The sequence below is a fragment of the Triticum urartu genome, chromosome 1A (assembly GCF_056163025.1).
Source record: "Triticum urartu cultivar PI428250 chromosome 1A, HENAU_Tu73, whole genome shotgun sequence".
Taxonomy (NCBI): Eukaryota; Viridiplantae; Streptophyta; class Magnoliopsida; order Poales; family Poaceae; genus Triticum; species Triticum urartu.
In genome coordinates this window covers 235,722,303-235,738,570 of record NC_141873.1, presented here as the reverse complement: position 1 = coordinate 235,738,570, position 16,268 = coordinate 235,722,303, and the positions used below count along the sequence as shown (strand labels likewise).

The window sequence follows — 16,268 nt, the reverse complement described above, 5'->3', positions numbered from 1 at the left end:
GAAAGAACCTTCACATCACCAACATATATGTCAAAAGGACAAAGCTAGCACTGATCACACATAACAAGCACTATATCTTACAAGTATGATACTGAACAAATAGCAACCTCAAGTACTAGTCTGATCTGAACATTACAACACATACACTTCTCAGTGTTTACAGAAATTCAGAGAATTAACCACAATCATGAATATGCAACACCACATATACTAGAATTAACCACAATCACGAATATTCAACACCACGGTTACTAGAATTAACCACAAGCACGAATTTATAAATATAGATGACTCGCAATATATGGCAGTACAAGTCTACTCGAAAATGATCAGCTTAACAACTCACAGTTTCACATATATAGCAGAAATGAATACATAAAAAAGGGCACAAATTGGGTGTTCAGAATAGTACACAAGGTCCACCTTTTCAGAAATTTGCAAGAATGAAAGAGAGAAGAGAAGCAACATTAGTTTGAGTTCAGAGAAAAGCTTCAGCCTAGGCCATGCAGTGTCGTGAGAGGAGCAGCAACATGGGCGCAAGAACAGTAGCAGTAAGGACGTGGGAAGGGGGAGCAGCAACAGTTTTGGGGAGAAGAAGAAGGAGGAGCAGCAACGTGGAGGGTTCGGCAGGGACAGCAGCAAAGATGTGGGAGAGAGAGATCGCATCAGGTGAAGAGGAGAGGAACAACAGCAAGGGACGAAGGACGTAGAAGAATTACAGGTTGAAGATGGGAGGATCAGCGGAAGGTTGAGGAAGGTGAGGCGAAACAGCAGGTAGCAGCAGAGGTAAGAGAAGAAAGGCAGCAGAGAGAGATGGAGAAGGGGTGGAGTCGCGCGGAGGACTAGGCGTCCGTTAGATTGGGCAGACGAGGTGTGGCGGTGGATGGAGGCTGCTGGTGGTGTGGTGGATGGATGGTGCGGCGGCAAAGTGGAGCTGGTGGCGCGACGTAATGGTGGGGGTGCTGTTGGCACGCCGCCACGATGGCCTGGCCGCGGCAGCGGCCGGAGGTGGAGGAGGAGGGGTGAGGGAGAGAGAGATGTGGCCAGCCCGATGGGCATCGGCTGCCGCTAGGGATTTTGAGCCCTCCTCTCATCTGCCACTTTGCAATTTTGGCCCTTCTCCTTTTCTTCTTTTGCCTCAAGTAGATCCCTTCTTTCTTGAGTTTTGGCCCTCGGTTTCTTCTTTCCTTCATGCTCTGGTCCCTTTCTTCACTTCTTTCATGCCCTTCTCTCTTCTCGTTAGCCATATAGTAGAACGTCTTGACAATTATAGTGCCTTTGCGCACTTTTTTGCAAAAGAAACAATTCACTAGTCAACATGCTCTTCTATGATTATCATTCAAATATTCGGTATTTCTTAGCAAGAATTGATGGTCAGAACTCAATAAATGGTATATTTGTATGCCAAAATTATATATATGAAATGTGCTTATCAAGTTCCCCCACACTTAAACTTTGGCTTGTCCTCAAGCAAAGGAATATGGCAAGAGCTAGATAATGAACAGTGAGCTAACTGGAGAATGTCCCAGTGAAGTAGATCTCCAAACAATGCATGCTTTGGACTTAGCTAGTGAAAATCAATGGTTAAGAGTGCTACAAAGCAATTGGATACTAGTAGACTCAATTATTTTAAACCTTTATAATGATAAAAGTGGATCAACAAGTTCAAGTGCTGACTGCACCAAAGGGTTACTAAAGAGAGCATGATCCCCAAAAAAGAAACTTAATACGAGGAACATAACATTATTGAATTTGAAGGAAGCAATGATAATATTTTATCGGTCTCACCAAAGGCACATACCACCGATCCCGAGAACATGGTATACACCTGGCTCGACCAATTATTAGTTTTTTGTTTGTCTCCCCAAAGGAACATACCACCGATCCCGAGAACATGGTATACACCTGGTTCGACAATTACAATTTTTTATAATATAATTAACTCCTATCTGATCCAACTAGATTTCACAAGCCACCGATCCAGGGAACATGACATGCTACTGTTAGGTAAGATCAGATAATTATTCATTATAAGAAATACTTTTTTAATGAACAACGCATAAGCACAAAAACAGGAATCCTCACTTCTCCATGTCTGGTTCACATGCTACCTATCCAGGGAACATAGCATGCTAATCCATAGTGGTTAGGTGATTGCTCTCAATGGGACACACTTAGCACAAATTCAGCATCTAAACATGGTGATCTAGGTATATCATAGTAAATGCAGAAAATGACGAAGTTTTCTAGTGTACTAGGGATTTGAGCACTCAAAATTAATAGTTCTCACTAATTTCAGCCAAGCACGCATGGTGTAGATCACTAGTTTACAAGGCATTCAGAAATCAAATTCACAAATTCAGATCAAGGACGATGCCATGGTGAATTTCAGCTTGACAACAAGTAATAACTGGCTCAAGCAACCCAACTAGCAATTGATTTCAGCATGTATCAATGGATGATATATTCAGATTGGGGACATGAAACAGCTCACCGGGTTTTGATCATGTAGCACTCACTCGATCATCTCACATCCTCTTGCATTGCGACTCCTCTCCTTTTGCTTCCTCGTGCACGCTCCAGCTCCTCTCTTCCATATGTGTGCCCCATTGCTTCTCCTCATCGCCATGCTCTGACTCCACCGGGATCCCAAGGGATGTCACCTCGAACCTGGTTAGCATGTAGTGATTCGTGCACAAGCAAGAACCTGAAAGAGCACTCAACGAAAGAGACAATGCAAGTGGTAGGGATAATACCCTCCAAGTCATCAATCGAATATCCAATTACATAAGCATAGCTATAAAGCAGATGTTTCAGATGGTAGAAATCAGTAAGCTCAATGCTAGCATAAGGATGATATTTATCATTAAGATAGGTCTAACATGAGGAGAATAAGTGTCAGCATAAATGAGAGAAATGCCAATAACAGGGTATGTATGATCATGTCCAAGCAAACAGTTTTTCAACTCTAGCTTAAGTGATGGCCTCGTGCAATGCAAGGTAGTATCAAAGAGATTACAAGGATGCATGTCATTGAGAGGATTGGATAAACCTGCTACATCACACTCTTGTATGATGATGGGCAAATGAATTTCTGGTTCTTGAAGTTCATCTACAGCAGCTTCTTTTACTTCTTCAAGAGTAGTAGATCTTTTGTCTTCATCTTGATCACTTGGTAATTGCAGTGTAACGCCCCGAGACCGTTGCGCCAGGTGTCTTCCAGTTATTCGCTGTTGTTGCCTTGTCATTTGCTTGCGTGTTGCATCTTGCCATGTCATCATGTGCATTGCATCATCATGTTTTCAAAACATGCATTCGTCTGGGTCTCCCAGTTCTCTTCGTTGTCCGTTCTGAGCCCAGACACACTTGCACGCGCCGTGGCATGTCCGATATTTTATTTTATAAGAGGTCGGAAAATGTTCTTGGAATGGGATGAAAGTTGGCATGTGGTGTTGTTATGTTGTAGGTAGGCCGCCTGCCAAGTTTCGTCACATTCGGAGTTTGTTTGATAGCCCAATGGTAACTGTAGCGACATTATAGTCGGTCAAACGTCGGACGTTTTCGGTCTCCGGAAATAGTCGCCGGGTCTCTCTCTCTTCTCTTCTCTCAACCCAAAGCTTTCTGCACAGTCCACTGACAACTGCCAGTCCCCGAAACCGTCTCTGCACAGTGCATCGAACCCCTCACGTGCGCGTCCGAAACTTCCCCGGACCCGACCAGGGCAGTCATCACAGTTGGGTCCGGATCATCCCCAAACATCTACAAAACGTCTCGCTTTTGTTAATTGGACTTCCTAACATATTTTTTTCTCGACCGCCGATTACAATCGGAGGGACGAGGTAGCCCCTACCCAAATATCCACATGCTATATATGTATCAGTGCAACAATAAAATCAAGGAGAGTTGTCCCATCCTTCCCCCTCGCGCCGCCACTTTCCAAATCCTCATCGACATCCCCTCCCGATCCAAAACCCTTCCTTGATTTTCCAATCGGGCCAACCACTCGTCGCCCCCAATTCCATCAATCCATCCCCTCCAACAAAAGATTCCCACGGCCCTCCTTGACCAGCAGCAACCAGGAGCTCGAGCTCCTTCTCCACGCCCGCGTGCCCGAGGATACGCACGAGGCTGTGCCTCCTCGTCCCCGCGCCTCTGCCTCGCCAGTGGTCGACGGCCACCCGAGCAGCAGCAGCAGGACAGCCCTCGCCGCCCTTCACCTTTTCCTTCCTCCTTCTCCCACCTCCCTAATCTCTCTGCTCCCTCTCTGCCGCTATGGAAAGGGTTTCGACGTCGCCGTCCTCGTGCTGCATCCCCGCCGCTGCGTATCTGTCTCCCTCCGCTTCGCCAAGTCCTCGAACTGCCATGGTCATGGATGTCATCCGCCGCCTCTAGCTCGAAGCTCTGGCGCGCCCAAGCCTCGGAGGCGACCGGATCCGGCCCGGATCGACCTCCCAAAGCCCTCATCGCCGGCCTCCCCTGCTTCTGCGTGCTTCTGCGTGCAGGGTCGACAACGACCAGCGCTAACCCCGCTGCTTCGAGCCTTGCTTCCCCTGGCGTGACCACTGTTCGTCTCCAGCCGCGCGCCTACATCGATGGGGTCAGCACTCCCGAGCGCGTTGACTATACCCTGCCTCGGCTCGATCTGCCTCCGTGGCCCGCAGCCAGCACCAGGCCTTCTCCGCTTCTGGCCGTTGGTCCAATGTGAGCATAGCTCCAGCCCCTCCTCTCTGTTCTGCCCAGCAGTGCACCAGCTTCGGCCCGTAGTGTTTTTTTTTCACTGCTGCAAATTTGTCTATTTATCCAGAGGTTTACCGATTTGCAGAAAAGTCCCTAAACTTCATGCATATAATAACTCCACAACCGTGCATCGGATCCAATTAAATTATATATGTAACTTGCCTAGAATTTTGTCTAGTTTCATGATTTGCAACTTTCATCCATGTTTAAAATTCTGTTTGTGTAATTTTGCCCATATGACATGCTAAAATGCTTTAATTCATAACTATTTAACCGTAGCTCCAAACCTAATAAAGTTTATATGGAAATGGGGTGGAAAAATGCCTACTTTAACATGATGGATTTACATTGCATGTTTAAAAACTCTAAAATTGTGCTTAGAGAAGAACAGTACCAAATCCATAAATATGCACATGAGGATTCCCCGGACTTGTTGCTTGTTGTTCCGGCCTCATTGAAACTTGCTTAGATAGGTGGTTTTCATATGCTTCACCTTTTGCCATGTTAATCAACATTTAATATTGTTGGGTACATAAACGAGAGAGAACTAAATAAGTTACGTGGTGTTTCGTCACTATGCAACGGAGTTGCATATTGAGCTCCACTTAATTTGTAGGATTGTTTATGCACTTTGCCATGCCATGCATATTTAAACCGGACATGCATCATACTTGTTGTGCATCATGCCAAGTTTATGTGATGGTTGTTTACTATGTTGTGTGCTTCTTTCCGGTGTTGCTTCTTCGGGTTGGTTCCGATAACGTCGCGTTTGTGAGGATCCATTCGTCTACGTCCGTTTGTCTTCTTCATGGACTCGTTCTTCTTCCTTGCGGGATCTCAGGCAAGATGACCATACCCTCGAATTCACTTCTATCTTTGCTTGCTACTTGCTTGCTCTATTGCTATGCCTATGCTGCGATACCTACCACTTGCTATATCATGCCTCCCATATTGCTCAGCCAAGCCTCTAACCCACCTTGTCCTAGCAAACCGTTGTTTGGCTATGTTACCGCTTTGCTCAGCCCCTCTTATAGCGTTGTTAGTTGCAGGTGAAGATTGGAGTTTGTTCCTTGTTGGAACTTGGATATTTTGTTGGGATATCACAATATCTCTTATTTAATTAATGCATCTATATACTTGGTAAAGGGTTGGGTTATAATGGGAACCCCTTGATAGTTCGCCTTGAATAAAACTCCTCCAGCAAGGCCCAACATTGGTATTACCATTTGCCACCTAGCCTTTTCTTTCCCTTGGGTCGGCCAACCCAAGGGTCATCTTTATTTTAACACCCCCGGGCCAGTGCTTCTCTCAGTGTTGGTCCAACCTGAGCGATGTCCGGCGCCCCGTGGGCCACCAGGGTTTGTGCCAACCTGACGTCTTTCTCATCCGGTGTGCCCTGAGAACGAGATATGTGCAGCTCCTATCGGGATTTGTTGGCACATCTGGGTGGCTTTTCTGGTCTTGTTTTACCATTGTCGAGATGTCTTGTAACCGGAATTCCGAGTCTGATCGGATTGTCTTGGGAGAAGGAATATCCTTTGTTGACCGTGAGAGCTTGTGATGGGCTAAGTTGGGACACCCCTGTAGGGATTTGAACTTTCGAAATCCGTGACTGCGATTATGGGCAGATGGGAATTTGTTAATGTCCGGTTGTAGAAAACTTGACACTTAACTTAATTAAAATGCATCAACCGCGTGTGTAGCCGTGATGGTCTCTTTCCGGCGGAGTCCGGGAAGTGAACACGGTATTGGAGTTATGCTTGAACGTAAGTAGTCTAGGATCACTTCTTGATCATAGATTTCTCGAATGTGCTTTGCCTTCTCTTCTCGCTCTCATTTACGTATGTTAGCCACCATATATGCTAGTGCTTGCTGCAGTTCCACCTCACATACCTTCTACCTACCTATAAGCTTAAATAGTCTTGATCGCGAGGGTGTGAGATTGCTGAGTCCCCGTGACTCACAAATTACTTCCAAAACCAGTTTGCAGGTGCCGATGATATCGTGGAAGTGGCGCAACCGAGCTCAAGGAGGAGCTCGATGAAGACCTTGTTCATTGTGTTGTTTCGTTTCAGTTGATCAGTAGTGGAGGGGATCTGTAGCATTGGGGGTAGTCTTCTTTTATTTTGGTTCTATACTCGGACCTTGATTGTATTCTGGTTGTTGTAATGTTATTATCATGTATTGTTTTAAGTGGCGATTGTAAGCCAACTATGTTCCTCTTTCCTTATTCAGTACATGGGATGTGTAATGATTACCCCTCTTGCGACATTGCTTACAATGCGGTTATGCCTCTGAGTCGTGCTTCGACACGTGGGAGATATAGCCGCATCATGGGCGTTACAAGTTGATATCAGAGCCTTCCCCGACTTAGGAGCCCCCTGCTTGATCGAATCGTTGCCGCTGTTGAGTCTAGCAAAATGTTTTGAGTCTTATAGGATTATATATATAGGAGAGTAGGATTCTTTTTACTCCTTAGTCCCTTCGTCGCTCTGGTGAGGCATCCTGACGTAGATCTTTGACTCTTCTCTTCTCAAATTTCACTAAAAAAAATTTTTGGATCACGCGGGTATCTTGGAATCGTTCCGATGGTTTTGTGACGAGAACATTGTTCTTGGTGCCTCCTGACATTTAGGGGTTGTGGCAGTGTCCCGGGGAGTTGAGCTCCGAGGTGTTGTCATCACAATTTTATCATTGCAGTTCTGGAATACCTGAGTTTCGCCGACATCGAAAATCTCTTTTATGCAGTTGTTGGTGAGATAACCTCGACGCCACCCAGTACTGGGGCGGGAGTTCGGGAGTATCGCCATAACTCGTATAACAGATGCTTTTCAAAGGTTGAGGTAAATGATTTCCGAAGGTTTCTTGGTTATGTGTTGAAGGATGGATACAGCTGGATGTAGGATTTGCTAGTTTTGGGTGAGATATTATGCATCCCCGGTATCCCCAACTCCTGATTGCATAACCAGAAAGTTTCGGGAGTTTATAAGTGGGAATTCAAGTAGCTCTTAGGATATCTTTCCGCCAGATGTATGATATGCGATTGGGGTTCGACGTCTAGTGGTCCTCCTATCCACGGTTGGTTTTACAGTGGTCTCGTTGTGTCTTAAAGAGTCCTTGGCTATGCTGACTTGGGGACGCTTCGTATGTCATGTGCACTGCCTTGTACATGATGGTGTTGTACGATCGAGCCCGTGTAGGACCCACCACGAAAACTTCGGACGAAATCTCTATCATATGTTTGTTCCGGCTTATTCTGCAAGCCAATCCTTGTTTTGTTTTGAGTTGTGATATTCGAGTTGCTTCAATGTCAAGTGTTGATTCCATACCTTTCCTAAACTGTGTTCTCATGTTCCTATGTGAATACTAATCCCTCTCGATCATTGAGTTTGTCATTTCAATTTCTTTTCAACCGGTGTGTTTCTATTCAAGAGGATCCGATCATTTCAACATCCGCAAGATCAACTCAAGTCTTCTCAACGTTGTTTGTTTCATCCGTCCGAAGTTGCCTTTGTTTTTCCCTCCCTCCCACCCTTGTTTCTTTAAGGACTCAGATTTCTTAATCAAGTATCCTTTTATTCATGTGAAGTCTCTCCATTCTTTTCCTTCATGTTTTTACCCGGCGTTTCTCATGAAGATTCTAATGGAGCTTCAAGTTCGTCATTCTTCATTCTTTTATTCTCCGGTGGATTCAATTCAAGACTTCTGTGTTGTTCATATTCCTTTCCTTGTTTCAAATGACTTCTCATGCCGGTAAACCTCTTAATCATTCACTTCTCGCTATTCATTTGTTCGGGAGTGCTGAAGATATCTCAGAAGACTTGTCTTGTCATTCAAGATCCGTTCAACCTATTTCGAGGTTGTTATCTTATTCAAGCCATTTAATTCAACCGGTGCAATCTCTCTTTTCAAGTAATCGTTCAATGGTGTTTCTTTTGAGTGGGCCCTAACCCACAGGCCTTTTCCCAGGATCTTACCCGACTCTTCTTATTTTCCTAGAGTTATTCTCAATTCATTTCAAAGTTTGACGTAAGAATGAGTTATCATCAGTCATATGTATTTCTCCAAGATCTGTCAAATTCTCTCATCGTTGGTTCAACCTTTATAATTTTCATACCGGAGTGTCTCAACAACTCATGGTGGTTTTCTCATCGTCGTTCTCAACATTTGAAGACCGAAGAAGAGTCTTCCTCAAAATCTTATCCGTTCTCTCTAAAATTCGTCATTCTACCTTGTTGCCATCCTCTCATAATTGTTTTTGATTGTGAAAATTCTTTTCATCTATCTAGAGCAACTCAAGATTCTTTTCAATTTGATTATCCGGAGGCCATCATCTCAGATTTATTCATTCTAGCTTTCAGCTATCATTCTCCAAATCTTATCGGTGCATTGCTCAAGTATTCGTTAATTAGTTCAAGATATCTTCATTATCTTGTTTCTAAATTCTCACAAGTATCTTCATTCGTTTTCCAATTCTTCCCGGTGAATTGTGCTTTTGCTACATTCATTTTCAATTCTTATGGTGGTTCGTTCAAGAGTTCTCTTCCTTGTTATCATATCAACTTATTCATTCTTTCCAATTCTACCGGTGGATCGTTGAAGACCTTCTCAAGTTTATGCTTTATCTCTCTTAATCCTTTTCAAAGAGAATAAGTAGTATGCCAAATCCATTTTCTCGTCATCATTTAAATTGGTGAAGGACAAGCATAATGTAATTCTTATTCTTGTTTCATCCAAGCGATTAATTGCTTATTCCGAAGGCTCATCAACTTCTTGATTTCAATTGTTTCATCTTTTCTTTTCCCGGAGTTTCAAGATCTCTCATTTATCTCGTCGCAAAGCTCCATTTAATCATTTCAAGGCTTCACCTTATATTCTCAACTTCTCTTTCTTTTGTCATCCTTTCAATTACCGGAGTTCTTCATGGAGGCGCTACATGATGGTTCATCAGGGATTTAATTCCTTCTCGAAGTGTTCATCGAGATTCTTTTCAGAGGAGCTCAAGCATTCTTCTTCTTGCAATCCGGATTGCAATTCTTTCTTCCATATCATTGGAGGTGGTATTATGTCATTCTTGATAATTTGAGTTCATGTTTCATGATTCACATGTTGTTAAGAATGAGGTAGTTTAAATCCATCAACCTCTTCGTTGGAGTTATCTTGTGTCATGTTTCACCTAAAGCCTTCCCTAAGGATTATTGCTATTTATGGTGCTCATAAATGACCCAAGTTCTTCATTTATCCTCCCGGTGAAATAAGTTTCTCGCCTCCTTATTCATATCAATTCAAATCCATTGTTTCCGTTAGTGGCAGAATTTCACCTCATACTTTTGAGAAGTTTTCCATAAGCCCACTACAAGCTAACTCTTTTCATTGTTGGTTTTCCAAAAAGTCCGTTCGACCCTTCTCCTAAGGATGCCTTTTCAAGCTCAATTGTGGCAGAAGTTCGCATTTTCTTCTTCATTCTTTTATTTCAATTATCTATCTTCTATTATTTCCTCTGGAGGCATTGTGATGTTGCTCTCTTCGACCCATCATCTTGTTTGATCTAGATTATGTTCCTTTCTTTGCTTATCCGTTTAACCGGAGTGTCGTGTTTTCATTCGAGCCCTCTCATCTTGTCAAGTTTTTCCTTCCATCTATAGTCAGAGTGCTGTCGAAATTATATCATTCTTATTCCTTCTCTATCTTGTGTTATCCGGAGTGTTGTCGTAATTGATCCTTATCGTTCCTTGTACATCTTGTTTCTATCGGAGTGCTTGCATGTACTTCCTGTCCATTGCAACCCCTTTTCTTATGTCTTTCAACCTACAAGGTTCTTGTAATGTTCCTTGTTCCTCTTTTCTAACGGAGTGTTTTCAACTTTATTCATCCCTGTTGTATTCTTCTTTCCAATTGTTTAACCTCTCAAGGCTCATTGGTTCCACTCGTTTGTCAAAGAAGCAACTTAGTTCTACCTCTCCTCTTCCTCTTCCGTTTCCCTCCGGTGCCATTCTAGATCTCGGGACGAGATCCTCTCGTAGTGGTGGAGTGTTGTAACGCCCCGAGACCGTTGCGCCAGGTGTCTTCCAGTTATTCGCTGTTGTTGCCTTGTCATTTTCTTGCGTGTTGCATCTTGCCATGTCATCATGTGCATTGCATCAGCATGCTTTCAAAACTTGCATTCGTCCGGGTCTCCCAGTTCTCTTCGTTGTCCATTCTGAGCCCAGACACACTTGCACGCGCCCGTGGCATGTCCGATATTTTATTTTATAAGTGGCCGGAAAATGTTCTTGGAATGGGATGAAAGTTGGCATGTGGTGTTGTTATGTTGTAGGTAGGCCGCCTGGCAAGTTCCATCGCATTCGGAGTTCGTTTGATGGCCTAACGGATAACTATAGCGACATTATAGTCGGTCAAACGTCGGACATTTTCGGTCTCCGGAAACAGTCGCCGGGTCTCTCTCTCTTCTCTTCTCTCAGCCCAAAGCTTTCTGCACAGTCCGCTGACAACTGCCAGGCCACGAAACCCTCTCTGCATAGTGCATCGAACACCTCACGTGCGCGTCCGAAACATCCCCGGACCTGACCCGGGCAGTCGCCATCGTTGGGTCCGGATCATCCCCAAACATCTACAAAACGTCTCCGTTTTGTTAATTGGACTTCCTAAAATATTTTTTTCTCGATCGCCCGACTACGACCGGAGGGACGAGGTAGCCCCTACCCAAATATCCACATGCTATATATGTATCAGTCCAAACCTAAAATAAAGGACAGCTGTCCAATCCTTCCCCCTCGCGCCGCCACTTTCCAAATCCTCATCGGGATCCCCTCCCGATCCAGAATCCTTCCTTGATTTTCCAATCGGGCCAACTACTCGTCGCCCCCAATTCCATCGATCCATCCCCTCCAACCAGAGATTCCCACGGCCCTCCTCGACCAGCAGCAACCAGGAGCTCGAGCTCCTTCTCCACGCCCGCGTGCCCGAGGATACGCACAAGGCTGTGCCTCCTCATCCCCGCGCCTTTGCCTTGCCAGTGGTCGCCGGCCAGCCAAGCAGCAGAAGCAGGCTCGCCCTCGCCGCCCTTCTCCTTTTCCTTCCTCCTTCTCCTACCTCCCTAATCTCTCTGCTCCCTCTCTTCCGCTATGGAAAGGGTTTCGACGCCACCGTCCTCGTGCTGCATCCCCGCCGCTGCGTATCCGCCTCCCTCCGCCTCGCTAAGTCCTCGAACAGCCATGGTCATGGATGCCGTCCGCCGCGTCTAGCTCGAAGCTCTGGCGTGCCCAAGCCTCAGAGGCGACCGGATCCGGCCCAGATCGACCTCCCAAAGCCCTCATCGCCGGCCTCCCCTGCATCTGCGTAGTTTTGCTTCCCCTGGCGTGACCCTTGTTCGTCTCCAGCCACGCGCCTGCATCGATGGGGTCAGCGCTCCCGAGCGCGTTGACTATACCCTGCCTCGGCTCGATCTGCCTGCATGGCCCGCAGCCAGCGCCAGGCCTTCTCCGCTTCTGGTCGTTGGTCCAATGTGAGCATAGCTCCAGCCCCTCGTCTTTGTTCAGCCCAGCAGTGCACCAGATTCGGCTCATAGTGTTTTTTCCGCTGCTGTGAATTTGTCTATTTATCCAGAGGTTTACCGTTTTGCAGAAAAGTCCCTAAACTTCATGCATATAATAACTCCACAACAGTGCATCGGATCCAAATAAATTATATATGTAACTTGCCTAGAATTTTGTCTAGTTTTATGATTTGCAACTTTCATCCACGTTTAAATGTTTAAAATGTTGTTTGGGTAATTTTGCCCATATGACATGCTAAAATGCTTTAATTCATAACTATTTAACCGTAGCTCCAAACCTAATAAACTTTATATGTAAATGGGATGGAAAAATGTCTAGTTTAACATGATGACTTTACTTTGTATGTTTAACAGCTCTAAAATTGTGCTCAGGGCAGAAAAGTACCAAATCCATAAATATGCATATGAGGATTCTCCGTACTTGTTGCTTGTTGTTCCGGCCTCATTTAAACTTGCTTTGATAGGTAGTTTTCATATGCTTCACATTTTGCCATGTTAATCAACATTTAATATTGTTGGGTACATAAACGAGAGAGAACTAAATAAGTCACGTGGTGTTTCGTCACTATGCAACGGAGTTGCATATTGAGCTCCACTTAATTTGTAGGATTGTTTGTGCACTTTGCCATGCCATGCATATTTAAACTAGACATGCATCATACTTATTGTGCATCATGCCATGTTTCTGTGATGGTTGTTTACTATGTTGTGTACTTCTTTCCGGTGTTGCTTCTTTCGGTTGGTTCTGATAACGTCGTGTTTGTGAGGATCTGTTTGTCTACATCCGTTTGTCTTCTTTGTGGAGTCGTTCTTCTTCCTTGCGGGATCTCAGGCAAGATGACCATACCCTCGAAATCACTTCTATATTTGCTTGCTACTTGCTCGCTCTATTGCTATGCCTATGCTGCGATACCTACGACTTGCTATATCATGCCTCCCATATTGCTCAGCCAAGCCTCTAACCCACCTTGTCCTAGCAAACCGTTGTTTGGCTATGTTACCGCTTTGCTCAGCCCCTCTTATAGCATTGTTAGTTGCAGGTGAAGATTGGAGTTTGTTCCTTGTTGGAACATGGATATTTTGTTGGGATATCACAATATCTCTTATTTGATTAATGCATCTATATACTTGGTAAAGGGTGGAAGGCTCGTCCTTATGCCTGGTGTTTTGTTCCACTCTTGCCACCCTAGTTTCCATCATACCGACGTTATGTTCCTTGATTTTGCGTTCCTTACACGGTTGGCTTATAATGGGAACCCCTTGATAGTTCGCCTTGAATAAAACTCCTCCAGCAAGGCCCAACATTGGTCTTACCATTTTCCACCTAGCCTTTTCTTTCCCTTGGGTCGTCCAACCCAATGGTCGTCTTTGTTTTAACCCCCCCCCCCGGGCCAGTGCTTCTCTAAGTGTTGGTCCAACCTAAGCGATGTCCGACGCCCCCTGGGCCAGCAGGGTTTATGCCAACACGGCATCTTGCTCATCCGGTGTGCCCTAAGAACGAGATATGTGCAACTCCTATCGGGATTTGTCGGCACATCTGGGTGGCTTTGCTAGTCTTGTTTTACCATTGTCCAGATGTCTTGTAACCGGGATTCCGAGTCTGATCGGATTGTCTTGGGAGAAGGAATATCCTTCGTTGACCGTGAGAGCTTGTGATGGGCTAAGTTGGGACACCCCTGCAGGGATTTGAACTTTCGAAAGCCGTGCCCACGGTTATGGGCAGAAGGGAATTTTTAATGTCCGGTTGTAGAAAACTTGACACTTAACTTAATTAAAATGCATCAACCGCATGTGTAGCCGTGATGGTCTCTTTCCGGCGGAGTCCGGGAAGTGAACACGGTGTTGGAGTTATGCTTGAACATAAGTAGTCTAGGATCACTTCTTGATCATAGATTTCTCGAATGTGCTTTACCTTCTCTTCTCGCTCTCATTTACGTATGTTAGCCACCATATATGCTAGTGCTTGCTGCAGCTCCACCTCACATACCTTCTACCTACCTATAAGCTTAAATAGTCTTGATCGCGAGGGTGTGAAATTGTTGAGTCCCCGTGACTCACAGATTACTTCCAAAACCAGTTTGCAGGTGCCGATGATATCGTGCAGGTGGCGCAACCGAGCTCAAGGAGGAGCTCGATGAAGACCTTGTTCGTTGTGTTGTTTCGTTTCAGTTGATCAGTAGTGGAGCCCAGTTGGGACGACCGGGGATCTATAGCATTAGGGGTAGTCTTCTTTTATTTTGGTTCCGTAGTCGGACCTTGATTGTATTCTGGTTGTTGTAATGTTATTATCATGTATTGTGTGAAGTGGCGATTGTAAGCCAACTATGTTCCTCTTTCCTTATTCAGTACATGGGATGTGTAATGATTACCCCTCTTGCGACATTTCTTACAATGCGGTTATGCCTCTAAGTCGTGCTTCGACACGTGGGAGATATAGCCGCATCGTGGGCGTTACATGCAGCTCATCATCATCTTGTTCCTTGTCTTCAAGTATTTCTTCTTGGATCTGAAGTGTCTCTTCCTCTGGACTCTCGCTATCTTGCTCAGCTGAATGTGACGGTGTTGAAACCTCACACACCACAAGGGATATCCCAGCAACACTTAGCTCAAGGAGGGATGAGATAGTGCACCCGGCATTGATATTCTTCTCAATTTTCCTTACTTCTTTCACTAGCTCTTTCCACTCTTGATCTTCTTCATTTCCTCTAGTATCATCGGCCTAATTGGATCATCTTCAGCACTCCAAGTGAACTCGAGACTAAGCAATGTGAGCTTGTCTATATCATCAAAGTCATCTTGTGTGGGCACTTGTGCATGAGATTTCTCAACATGTGCTGGAGTTGTTGGTTGACCAAGTGGAGGACCATTTAACTCCATTGGACACATCTCCTGGTGTTGAGGTATATGAGTAGGAGGTGAATAAAATTGTTGTGGTGCATAGTTGTTGCTCTCCTCTTCATACCTAAATCCCTGCATATGATTACTAGAAGCAAACGGTGAGATCTCAAGGTTTTTGCTCCTATATGACATATTCTGGTTTTCAGGCCACCCATATGAGTAATTGTTTTGGTATGAGCTAGGATGTGGGGCGAAGCTCATGCCATAACAATAGGGAGGGTGAGAGTAACCACGCTGACTTTCAGCGGGTGAATGGCCCTGAAATCCACGAATATGGCAGGTGGGAGCAACATAAGGATGGCCTCTAGAATAAGGATCATAAGAGCTAGGCCTATCCTCAATAACTACTTCTCGCTGCCAAGCTAAATCATCTAATTGATGGGAAATCTTACTTATCAGGTCTTGAATACTTTCTGTGATGTTTGTAGTGTTGCTCGCATAAGCATGATGATCTGAATAGTAAGCCATATCTGAGAAGATGCAATAACCTGCAGAATGACCAAGCAAAGAAAGAGAAAATAACTTGAACAAGGGTTAGGGGTTAGAGATATATCACATCTATATAGCACAAAGGGAAAAACAAGAAAAACCTAGTCTATAGCCTAACAAAATCGCTCGATGCTAGTCCCCAGCAATGGTGCCAAAATGATCCATTGTAAGTACAGTGGGTTTTTCACGCCCAAACTGTGGATGTCGTGTTATCCACAGGGACTAGGCAATCAGCGGCTACGCTCGGCTAAAGCTAGGTAACCCGATATTGCGTGACAAAGACAAGAAATAAACCTAACTCTAACAAGGATCATCAACAAAGGAAATGACAAAGAAGCAAAGGGAGGTTCAAATTATCCTCAACAATCTTTTTGGTATTTTCGTGATGCTTGAGAAATTAAAAAACTAACATAGACAAACATCAATGACAAAAGTGTCGGTGTACAAAAAGAGGGGTATACTTTTTGTACCCCTATAATTGTGCACGGGCAGTCTGAGCCACGGGCACCACCACACCAAGCAAGGCAAGGGAGGTGAGCCAGGGTAAGACCGAAGCTCAAGAGAACTACGATGCCAAGGCCAAGACCAC

The 16,268-nt window shown here is 44.8% G+C and overlaps 1 pseudogene; it reads right to left on the bottom strand.

Annotated features, from left to right (window-relative positions):
* Positions 1 to 2,528: 2,528 nt before the first annotated feature.
* On the bottom strand, positions 2,529 to 15,785 carry LOC147990691 (uncharacterized; annotated as a pseudogene).
* Positions 15,786 to 16,268: the final 483 nt, after the last annotated feature.